The 9,508-nt window shown below is 38.9% G+C and overlaps 1 long non-coding RNA gene across 4 annotated transcripts in view; it reads right to left on the bottom strand.

The window, feature by feature from the left end:
• Positions 1 to 3,371: 3,371 nt before the first annotated feature.
• The window catches only part of LOC140639152 (uncharacterized), a 114,777-nt gene continuing 108,640 nt past the window's right edge, over positions 3,372 to 9,508 (bottom strand). For all 4 annotated transcript variants that reach the window (XR_012035991.1, XR_012035994.1, XR_012035992.1 and 1 more), the window contains 2 exons: positions 4,360 to 4,461; positions 3,372 to 3,756 (listed from right to left, as the gene is read on the bottom strand). This is a non-coding gene — a long non-coding RNA (uncharacterized lncRNA). The remainder of the gene's footprint in view (positions 3,757 to 4,359; positions 4,462 to 9,508) is intronic.

Raw genomic sequence — 9,508 nt, 5'->3', positions numbered from 1 at the left:
CTGTGAGGACATAAGCCTGGGAATGTTGGCAGCCCTTCTCCTCCCTGGAGGAAAATCCCAAAATGTAAAATGAGAGAGATCGAAGCCAAGGAGGGAAAAGACGAGTGTGCAGTGGAGAAAGGTATTTCTAAGAACATTTAGTTGCATCTCTTGATTTACCTCTGGTCTTCCAGTTATGTGTGCAGATAACCTAATCATTTTTTCCTCAGTATATACTGAAATATGTTAGTTACTTACTTTCAAAAGAGCCTTACCTACCAGAACCCACGACTGCAAGTTTTTTATTCCTCTCAGGATACTTGTCCAAGTTGAGCCAATTTAAAGCCATACATCCTCTCTCAGAAACAAAAAAAAAAGTTGTTTTTTTAAAGATTTTATTTATTTATTCATGAGACACACACACACACAGAGAGAGAGAGAGAGAGAGAGGCAGAGACACAGGCAGAGGGAGAAGCAGGCTCCATGCAAGGAGCCCAATGTGGGACTTGATCCCGGGTCTCCAGGATCACACCATGGGCCGCAGGTGGCGCTAAACCGCATGAGCCACCGGGGCTGCCCCAAAGAAAAGTTTTAAACACCAGATCGCTGGTGTTATTAACTCTCTTGAACTCGTGATATTAAGACAATGTTTCCAGGCAATTCTCAAGGTTAGTAACAATATAGAACAAATAAATAAGTAGAATTTTAAAAAATATATTCTTTATTATAAAACCTTTCAGAGCATAGTTACTGAGGATGACATGAGGGACCCTGGTTTCACTGCCACCAAGTGTTACCAAATCTTTCCACTTCGCCACATTAAGCAAATGGAATTCACCACACCTTTTTACCAAGGTATAAATTCTTTCTCACATCAAGTGCACAACTTAAGAAAAAATGAAGATGTGAACCTTCTAATACTAGTTCAGTCAATAACTTATTGGGTAACTTCCCTGACCTTTAGTTTTCTGATTGTCAAAACAGAGACATTAAAAAAAAAACTATGTGTTTTAGATTTGCTATTTCTTGCATTTTTTTTTAATCCATCATGTATTCTGGTACCTCACACAAAGCCTGGCACAGAATGGACATTTAACAAATAATTGTTAGGAGAACTGGATAAACTAATGAATACATATTCTCCTCGTGGGTTGTCATAAAGAATATATAAGATACTCTAAAGTAAACATCCTAGTACCTAGCACATGATATTTGCTCATAAATATTAGTTCTTTTCTTCCCTTCCTTCATCTTCCTGATGTTGAGACACAAACTATATTTAGTGTGTCTGATTCTTTTTTTCTTTTTCTTTTTTTTTTGTGTGTGTCTGATTCTTTACTCACCATTTTCCACAAAAACAAGGTTCTTTTTTATTCAGAACCTTCCAGAATTCTCCATAAGACATCTTTAATGATATATCCTCTAGCTTCAAATCTGCTTCAGTCTGTGTGCCACAGCATTGCTTCAGAAAACCTTGCTCTACTTGGCATGTCCCTATGTGTTTCTTCATATTTACTTGTCCTCTTTCCTGGTTAGTATCATTTCCCACAATGTCTACTACAGCATTTTCACTAAGTGGGATAATAATGATCTTCTGGGGTCACCTGGGTGGCTCAGTGGTTGAACGTCTGCCTTTGGGTCAGGTCATGATCCTGGGGTCCTGGAGTCCTGGGGTGGAGTCCACATCGGGCTCCCCGCAGGGAGCCTGTTTCTCCCTCTGCCTGTGTCTCTGCCTCTCTCTGTGTGTCTCTCATGAAAAAGTAAATGAAATCTTTAAAAAAAAATGATCTTTTGTCTTCAACCAAAGTGATCCATTTGGAGCAAATTGGAGTCCTATCTCCCTTATGTTACTTTACCTAAACTAACTTAAAACATAGGCCCCTTCATTTTGGATTGGCTTTCTTCTGTCTGTGGAGACCTAATTCTGAATTCCCTGTTTCACTAGGAGCAAAGCCACTTTTTAAATGAGAATAATTGCTTACAATACCATCTAATTTTATATTTTGGAATGACTTTTCACATAGATTATTTCACTTAGTCTTCACAATATATTCGTTTAGCATGACTTTTGGAGTCCAACTGAATTAGTTTGGAATGCTGACTATATCACTTATTAGCTGTGTGATTTCAGGTGACGTACTTAATCTCTCTAACCTTTAGTTTCTTCACTTGTAAACTCAAAGAAAATAGAATTATGCTTCTTAGAATGATTTTGAGAGTCTAATGATATATATAAATCATGAACCATGATCAAAATTTAATCAAGGGGGGATGCCTGAGTGGCTCAGCAGTTGAGTGTCTGCCTTTGGCTCAGGGCATGATCCTGGAGTCCTGGAATCGAGTCCTGCATCGGGCTCCCTGCATGGAGTCTGCTTCTCCTCTGCCTGTTTCTCTGCCTCTCTCTGTGTCTCTCATGAATAAATAAATAAAATCGTTTTTAAAAAATTTTAATCAATGGGATGGAAGCCATATAATAAATGGTAGTCACAATTATTATCTTGTAAACAAGAAAAACCAGGGCACAGACTGCAAAGGAAGCAGTCAGAAGGCTCTGTGTAAAGAGGAATTTTGATCCTAAATGCCATGTTTCAATCTACTTCTCTCCTCTCCCAGCAAAGCAGCCTACAAAAAGCTTCTTCACACTTTCTTTAATTTGATTGTTATAACAACCCTAAGAGGTTTATTCAGAAAATTACCCTTTAGCTCTGTAGGGAAGTGAATTTTAATGGACGAGTTTTAATGGCTGTTCAAGCTAATTGGAAAGGTTGGCCAGCATCACAATCCCAACAAGGAGAGAAGTAGAGCAGAAATACAAAAGAATAATGTGTGTGTGAACTAAGACGATCTGGCCTAGAGAAGATGAGGCTAATGGCACCAACTCAGGACAGGTGCATTAACAGTGACTCACAGAAACTGAAATCTAAACTCACCCTCACCTGATACTCAAATATTTTTTTTCTTATTTTAGTTCATTGTCCAAAAGGCAAAAGAAACCCCAGCAAGAAGCAAAGAAAAATTTTTTCTTACTCCTTCAATCTTCTTTGTGCTCAGGAGGCAAAGTTGCTATTATTATTTTAGAAATGGTAATATTGGGGCACCTGGGTGGCTCAGTCAGTTAACCATCTGACTTTGATTCAGGTCATGATCTCAGGGGCCTAGGATCGGCCCCATATCAGGCTCCCTATTCAGTAGGGAATCTGCTTTTCCCTCTCATTTACCCTCTGTTCACTCTCTCTCTCAAATAAATAAATAAAATCTTTTTTTTTTAAAGAATAGAAATGGTAATATTTATACAACAAGTAGCATTCACTAAGTGCCTCATTTGTGCGAAGCACTGTGAAAGGTATTTAAGCTCTAATTCTTTCAATAATCTTACAGTGTAGTTATGATTATTCCTTTATTAAAGAAGAGAAAGGGTGCCTGGGTGACTCAGTTAAGTGTGCAACTCTTGATTTTTGGCTCAGGTCATGATCTCAGGGTTGTGAGCTTGAGCCCTGAGTCGGGCTCCGTGCTGGGCACGGAGTCTGCTTGGGATTCTCTTTCTCCCTCTTTCTCTGCTCCTCCTCACTTCGTCTCTAAAGAGAGAGAGAGAGAAAGAGAGAAGAGAAAGATTAGAAGAGTTTCTGGTTAGGAAGTAGAGTAAGAGTAATGGGTAGAAAAGAATCTGGTTCACTCAGCTGGAATCGTCTCCTCTCCCCTCTTCATCTTCCTCTTCTCCTCTCAGCCAGAGGCATTCATTTGTTGACTGATTGATTGATTGATTGATTGATCAGTGCTCTGGAATGAGACAGGTATAGAATTACCAAGAGTCCTGCCTCGAAGTGTGAGTATCATCTTAACTGACATTTGTGTTCTTATCCAGACAGAATGTCCTCCGTTTCTGCAGGCATCCCAGGTACCTCTTGGTTACACCTGAAGCCTTCCCCTGAAAAATGGCAACATCTCCTCCCTTCTCTGATTCTGGTGAGTGATTCCTAGGCCCGTGGGGTCACATTTCCTTCTGAACCGCTGCTCTGGCCTCCCCTCCCTTTCCTCTGTTGACTTCTGAGCAGCTCTGCATTTCCCATGATCTTTCTCTGTCTCTCCTTCATGCCCTAAGACACCCTTTCTTGTGTGCTGCAGATTTTACTAAAGGTTAGGGATAAAGGAGGTGAATTATACCTCAGAAAAAGAAACAAACAAAAATTGAGAACAGACATCATTTGTCTTAAAATCTTTGCCCTTCTCCGCTTTAGAGAATCTATTTCAGGCAGATACTTTTCACAGTCCTGTCAACCACCGGGTTGGCTATATGGCACAACCTGTCATTCCCATGTAGACCTGTGTCCCAATTATTTTCCTCAAAGTACCAGAGAAGCCAGCCTAAAAAATCACTGTTACCTTATCATGCAGATGAACTGGACCCCCTTTCCTTCAGTATCTTCCATCCCTGCCAGCCTGGTGCCTCCCTTCCATTCCCAGGAGACACACAGAGGCATCTTCCTAAAGGAAAGATAAATTTCTCCCTGAGGTGGTTTCTGTTTTGAACATCAAAGAGTATAAGCTGCTACCAGTTTTCCTCTTTTTCTTCATTGCATCTTGTCATTCCTGCTATATTTACATGATCTCTTAAAGACCAGAAAAGTCTCATTCCATCATAAAAACTAACACTGAAATGAATGGGCAGGGAAGAAAAGATCACATCCTATTCTCCCTGAAGGTAGGGAGTATGTCTCTGCTGACGTATTTTCATGAGTTTTCATTAATATTCAGGCAGTTGGGGGGCACCTGGGTGGTTCATTTGGTTAGGCATCCGACTCTTGATTTTGGCTCAGGTCACGATCTCAGGGTTGTGAGATCGAGTCCTTACTGGGTTCTGCACTGGGTGTGGAGTCTGCTTGAGATTTTCTACCTCTTTCTCTTCTCCTACCCTTCCCCTTGTTCTCTCTCCCCTTCAAACAAATAAATACACACACTATATATATATATATATATATATATATATATATATATATATATATACAGGGAGCCTGATGTGGGACTTGATCCTGGGACTCCAGGGTCATGCCCTGGGCCGAAGGCAGATGCTCAACCGCTGGGCCACCCAGGTGTCCCTACATAAAATATTTTTTAAAAAAAGATTTTCTATCTCCCTCTCCTCCTACCCCTCTCATGCCCCTCTAGAAAAAATATTTAGGCAGTTTCAAGGCACTCATGTTGGTAGCTGTGAAGGAAAAGACAAATTTGGGAAGTTAAGGGGAGCTTATCTTCCATCTTGAAATCTCTATCAATCTTACAAGCTCAGTAATCATTCCTGAATAGGCACACATCATTTATTTAACAAATATTTACTGAACACATGTGAAAATGGCCCAGGCACCATTAACTATCATTAACCTAATGATCAACAAGGGATTAAAAGCCTTTGTGATGGCTGAAATTACACAGTTCTATGTTTTCAGGGCTATGGGAAGATGGAAGACGGAAGCTCTCAGCTCTGGCTGCAGAGTTCAATGAAACATTCAACTTCACGTCATCAAATTGCTTCCCTTTATTTATCCCATTGTTTTACCCCAGATGATTAAACTATTACTACAGTTTGAGAGATGCATCAGCTAGACTTGAAAAATCACATGTATTAGTGCTCTGGCTCATATAGTTTTTGGGGAGAGGAGAAGGAAAGGTGTTCCCAGGAGCTGGGCAGCATGGTGGCCCCAAGATTCTGCCCCAGGGACATTGCTTACATCATCTATTTGCCTTAGGAAATTGGAGTCAATGACCAAATGCTGTGGAAAAGACTATGTTGGCATAGCAGAAAGATTCCAATATTAACCCTCCAGAGACCTAGATTTCATAATTCCCAACTCATTCACCAACTGGATAACAACAGTGAATTTTATCGACAGTTTTTCTTTTAGTGAAATAGGAGATTGAGTGATTAGACGATTCTGAAAGTCTATTTCAGACGGAAATATTACACTTAACTACTTGTGATGTCTACAGATAGAATGAGCCAATTTCAGTTATGTTGATTCATTCATTTAATTACTCATTTATTCCTCAAATAGTATAATTAAGATCATGAATTTTATGGTCAATTTTTTGTTGTTTTATGGTCAAATAGACTTTGATTTGGGACTTGGTTTCTCTACTTACTAGACAAATGACCTTGGACAGTTAACTGATTGCCTTCTTTGTGGTCATGTTTCCTCATTTCTCAATGAAAATAGTATTACTTTCATCATAAGGGTGGGTTAATATTCTCCAGAGAAATAGAACCAGTAGGACGTGTGTGTGTGTGTGTGTGTGTGTGTGTGTGTGTAGGGGCAGGGAGAGATTTTAAGGAACTGGCTTACATGCCTGTAGAGCAGTGGCTGGCAAGTCCAAAATCTGCAAGGAAGGCCAGATACCAAGACCTAGAAGAGAGGTAATGCTGCAGCTTGAGGCCAATGGCAGTCTGCTGACAGAATTCTGTCTTTCTGAGGAACATCAGTCTAATTTTTCTTAAGGCCTTCAAATGATTGGATGAGGCCCACCAACACTATAGCTGGTAATCTGCTTAACTCAATCTAATGATTAAAGTGTTAATCTTATCTAAAAAATACTTTCACAGCAACACCCAGACATGTTTAACCAAATATCTGGATGTTGTAGCCTAGCCAAATTGACATGTAAAATTAATCATCACAGGAGTACTGATCATGCAAAGAACAAATTTATCACAACGTCTAATGCAAAAATCCAATAACAATAAAAAATAGCGGGCAGCCCTGGTGGCTCAGTGGTTTAGTGCTGCCTTTGGCCCAGGGCGTGATCCTAGAGTCCCAGGATCAAGTCCTGCGTCAGGCTCCTTGCATGGAGCCTGCTTCTCCTTCTGCCTGTGTCTCTGCCTCTCTCTCTCACTCTGCGTCTCTCATGAATAAATAAATAAAATCTTAAAAAATATATAACTATTAAAAACAATAAAAAATAGCTATTATCATTGCTGCTATAATTATTCTTTAGTGAGTACCCATTTTTTTTTCTGGGTACTAGGTTATGTTCTGAAGACGTAACAACTTACAACATACCAAACTTTGTCCTCAAGGAACCTTAACACAGATCTCTTAACACAGAGCCTAATAAGCTACCTGACCATTACAATACAGCATTCTGAATAATAGGAGAGCAAAAGACTACTCTGGAAATATGGGTATGGTAAGAATACATAAAAGGGCCTTGACTCAAAATGGGCTGAGGGGCAGGGCTAACTTAGTGAGGATCTAATGGGTGAATACATCCTAGTCAGGTAAATGGACATGAGTGAAGGGAGGAAGAAGCAGATGTATGTTAAGGAAATAAGTGCAAGGAACTAGAAATGAGAAAGAACATAGTCTATTCATAGAACTGCAAATATCTTATCATTTATTTGGTCAGAGGATGAAAGAAGCCATTGAAGACAAAAAAGGCAAAAAGATCACAAGGCTAAGTCTATAAAAGGGCTCTTACCAAGCTAAGCAGTTTGGACTTTAGCCCCAAAGCAGTGATGACCTAAAATATGGTAGTACTGTTGGAAATGGAGAGAAGAGACAAATTTGAGAGATCTCAATAGGTAAAATGGATAAGGCCTGATGATGTATTAAATGTTTGAGGTAGGGAAGGGAGGAAGGAAAACTGAGACTTAGGAGTGAGCTAGGGTATGTTTAGAAGATGCTAATAACTCTTGTAATTCAAATAAAGGATATTTTAAAGAAAGCCGGAAGACTTTGCACTAGTCATCCGCACTTTCTGTTCTTCATTTTTCACATTTGTGAAATGAAGGTATTGGTCTGGATGCTCTTTGAAAGACCTTATCTTACTCTAAAATTCTACAGTCCTGTGACTACTTTGTGCAAAAATACATTTGGGGGTCAAGGGAACACTTTTTGTACTACCAAGGCAATAAACTGAAAAGCAATAAATAGCATCACCAGACTGGTATGTAACTATGATTTTGCAATTATTACAGGATGTCAGAATGAGAAAGATCAGGAAATTAGATAGCACATGCTAGTATCTTTTATGTTCTGTTTGAGCTGTCAGAAAAATAGGGGCGGTTGACACTGCAGATCTACAAAGATTAGACGGATTGTTCTAACTAGAATCAAAGTTGATAAGCAAATTTCTATGAATAGTGAAACAGACCAAAAAGCTGATTGGTGAAAAAAAAAAATTGCATGGGAGAGAGAAACAAGCATGCTCTTTTTTTTCTATTGTGTGTTTGAAAAAAAAAATTATTGATTGCTCTGGTTTCAAGCACTTGATTTATCTTTTATGACACTTGAAATCCAGTGTTTGCTCTACAGCTTAAAGTTTATTTGGTGAGATAACAAAGACCCCGCAGAATTCTAAAGAAAAGGATGAAATCAAATGGAGATTTGAAATGAAAACCAGTCCAGATGGTCATTGTGTCCCTTTTTTTTTTTTTTAAGATTTTATTTATTCATGAGAGACACAGACAGAGGGAGAAGCAGGCTCCATGCGGCAAGCCTGACGTGGGACTCAATCCTAGGTCTCCAGGATCAGGCCCTGGGCTGAAGGTAGCGCTAAACCACTGAGCCACCCGGGCTGCCCCATTGTGTCCCTTCTCAAGCTGAACTTGAACCATTAGAAGTCTTTTTGAGCAAAAACTGAATGGTGAAAAGATTTTCAGAGATACTCTGGTATGAGCCATTCAGAACCTGGTTGATGAGTTACTGGAGTTCTTCTGACCTGAAAAACAAGGAGCTGAACATGAGGCTGTGATTCAACTCTCTGATCTTCTGGTAGAGTGCTGGGAGCGAATATCTCGCATCATAAATATCATATTTGGAGTTAGTTATCATTTTTAGCTGGGCCCCCACCAAAAGCCATTAGAAGACATTTTATCAAAAATTCAGAATACATATTAATTTAGTTTACTTTAAGTGTGTATGTGGGATGTGTGTCTATAACTTGCTAGGTAGCACCTTAAAAATAACAGGCAAATTTAGTTTTTTGTCATCTTATTGTACTTCAGTAATCATTATAGACCATCTCAGGAGTTCCAATGTTCTTAGGGGAAGGAGGGAAACCTATTTTCAAACCTCATTTTGACAAATTCTGTCATGTAATATTACTGAATTCTATTGTAAGGGCTGTGGGATTTATCTAAGGACTAGGTGAATCCAATAAATTTTCTGATCCCACAATAATAATCATAAGTGATATTATCTCTATCTCTTCATTGAATTAATAATTGAATGCTGACTTACATTCTTCCCTGACTTAAATCCAAACCTGAGAATGAGCTCTTTCTGAAAAATATTCTCAAATAATCCTTTCTGTTGTACAGCTAACCCTTTTCAATGTGTTTGAATTACAGATCAAATTCTTTCTAACAAATATCACCATGCAAATTTACTTAAATATGTAAGTAATTTTAGATATTTTATGCCAAGGCAATAAATACATTTAGATAACCCTAGGATTAGCTAACTGATTTCGACTTAACCAGAATAATAATGATGCTTTACATAATTTTGCTAATGTCATACTCAATCTATTTTGTCTC

The sequence above is a fragment of the Canis lupus genome, chromosome 1, assembly GCF_048164855.1.
Source record: "Canis lupus baileyi chromosome 1, mCanLup2.hap1, whole genome shotgun sequence".
NCBI classification, from domain to species: Eukaryota; Metazoa; Chordata; class Mammalia; order Carnivora; family Canidae; genus Canis; species Canis lupus.
The sequence above is the reverse complement of the archived record's forward strand: the minus strand, read 5'-3'. Positions and strand labels throughout refer to the sequence as shown.